At 39.2% G+C, this 2,486-nt stretch overlaps 1 long non-coding RNA gene across 1 annotated transcript in view; it reads right to left on the bottom strand.

The window, feature by feature from the left end:
- Positions 1–1,038: 1,038 nt before the first annotated feature.
- LOC106942435 (uncharacterized) overlaps positions 1,039–2,486 on the bottom strand; it is a 17,039-nt gene continuing 15,591 nt past the window's right edge. Inside the window, exon 2 of the long non-coding RNA XR_001423631.1 lies at positions 1,039–1,262. This is a non-coding gene — a long non-coding RNA (uncharacterized LOC106942435). The remainder of the gene's footprint in view (positions 1,263–2,486) is intronic.

Here is a 2,486-nt window from a genome sequence, read left to right as displayed (position 1 = left end):
CAACCAGTTTCTCCTCAACTACCCCTCACTGCCAGCACTCAGTGAGTCGACACACTCATCCAGCATCAACATCCGTCCTCTGAGACACTTTGAGGACGTGACAGCAGCTGTGTCAGAGCTCAGAGACAAACTACAGGACGTCCTGAGAGACTCATGGACAAACATCTCACTGATGGTCACTGAGGTGGATGTTCTACTGTCAGAACCAGAACCAAAGAGCAGAGCTGGATTATTAAGATATTCACGTGAAATCACCTTGGACCCAAACACAGTAAACAAATGGCTGGTACTATCAGAGGGGAACAGGAAGGCGACAGTGATGGATCAACCTCAGCCTTATTCTAATCATCCAGACAGATTCACTGATTGGTATCAGGTTTTGAGTAGAGAGAGTCTGACTGGACGTTGTTACTGGGAGGTGGAGTGGAGCGGGTTAGGGATTTATGTAGCTGTAGCATACAAGAATATCAGCAGAGCAGGATGTGGGAGTCAATGTGGATTTGGAAATAATGACAAATCTTGGGCTTTATCATGTGACCAAAATAGTTTAACAATTGGTCACAACAACATCTGGACCTCCATCTCAGGTCCAAGTTCCTCCAGACTAGGAGTGTACCTGGATCACAGAGCAGGTCTTCTGTCCTTCTACAGCATCTCTGAAACCATGACTCTCCTCCACAGAGTTCAGACCACATTCACTCAGCCGCTACTGGCTGGAGTTTGGGTTGTAGGTTCTGCAAAGTTCTGTAAACCCAAATAGATTTCCTCTTTTGTCTCTGTGATTGTTGATCAGTGTTTATTGTTCTGATATCTTGTTCTTTTCTTCTTAATGTTTTTGGCTTAAATGTAGTACTTTGGCTCTGTTCCAGAATATCAATGCTGTTGTTTTCTTCCAATCTTATATGACACAAAAATATTTCTCCATATATAAAGCTAAACTTCTCTGGGCTACAGTAGATTTGCTATAATATCTGTATTGATGTATTTGGAAGTTTTCGTTGTTCTCAGTTGAGTCCAAAGCAGAAACTGAAACTAACATGAACTGATGTTTTCTTCTCAATTTTTAGATTTAGATCACAGACATAAATATCTGCTGTTCTGTCTCTTTGACTTTCTTCAATAAAACTTGATTAGAGAGAAATATGTAAAGTTTTCTCTTTATTATTCCAATAAATTGTAATTTCCTAACATAATTTTTCTTCAGACTGTTTAGTGTGATGCTGTAGAAGATCAGATGTTCATCATGAACTCTGCTTCCAGCTCTGCTGCACACAGATTACAGAAAGAAACATTTATTACAGGAACTGATCAGTTCACCTGCTAATACAAACAAATTTGAATTCAATCAGTGATTTTTATCTATAGATATTTGTGTCATGTTTTTTGTTCTAATTTAGGTAATTATTTATGTTAAAAATATTAATAGTCAGAATAATCAATTTATCAATGTGAAGTTTGATGTTTTCTTTAAGCTGTGATATGGAAAGAAGAATTACAGAGAATAAACTCAGTAAATATGTAACTCTTGATTGTAAATGAGGAGACAAAGGTTAGATGTTCAGATCTACTCTGTATTCTGCAGGCGCTAAAACTTTGCTAACCCTCATGCTTTCTTTTGCTCTAAAACACAACAGATCAAGTCAACTTTGTTATAGCCAATGGGCAAATATGTAGATATAGAGTCAAGTAATACTTTAAAATTTAAATATATTGTATATATAAAAGTATTGGAAATAATGTATAAAGCATTGAACAAAAAGTCTTCCTTCTGGTATTCAGAAATTATTTAAATTAAGAGAGAATAAATATAATTTGTGAGGTTTGTTTATATTTGAACATGCAAAAGAGAAGAGCCAGGTAAAGTCCAGATGTGTTTCAGTTATTGGCGTGAGTGTCATGATCCGTAGTTCCATCCATCCATCCATCCATCCATCCATCCATCCATCCATCCATCCATCCATTTTCTTTACACCTTTGTCCCTTAGTGGGGTCGGGAGGGGTGCTGGTACCTATCTCCAGCTAACGTTCCGGGCGAGAGGCGGGGGATGATCCGTAGTTTTCTGTTTATTTTTGAGTTGTTTCTGTGTTTATTGTTATCCTGTTCCCTGTGAGTCTGTCTCTGCGTGTTCCCCATTGATTGTTCCCAGGTGTGTCTCATTCCCTTGATTACCCTCCCTGTGTATTTAAACCCACCTGTTGTCTTTGTCTCTTGTCGGGTCCTTGTCGTTTGCACGTCCGTCTTACGTCAGTTGTTTGACGTCTATGCGCTCCAATAGAACTGTGAAGTCCTGGATAGCGTTAGCTCTCGTTTCCAGTCCTGTGTATCAGTTGCTACCGGTCTTTAGCTGTGTGCTAATCTCTCTACCGTGCTGCCTGTGTTGGACTGTTTTGAGCCTTCATCATTAAACTCTTCATCACCATAACCTGGGTCTCTGCATCTCCCCTCAACACCATCAACCCTATTTTATGACAATTAGATTTGTCCT

This window comes from Poecilia latipinna, unplaced genomic scaffold, assembly GCF_001443285.1.
Source record: "Poecilia latipinna isolate Pla-1442-1.1 unplaced genomic scaffold, P_latipinna-1.0 Scaffold4270, whole genome shotgun sequence".
NCBI classification, from domain to species: Eukaryota; Metazoa; Chordata; class Actinopteri; order Cyprinodontiformes; family Poeciliidae; genus Poecilia; species Poecilia latipinna.
This window is presented reverse-complemented; position numbering and strand designations above follow the sequence as displayed.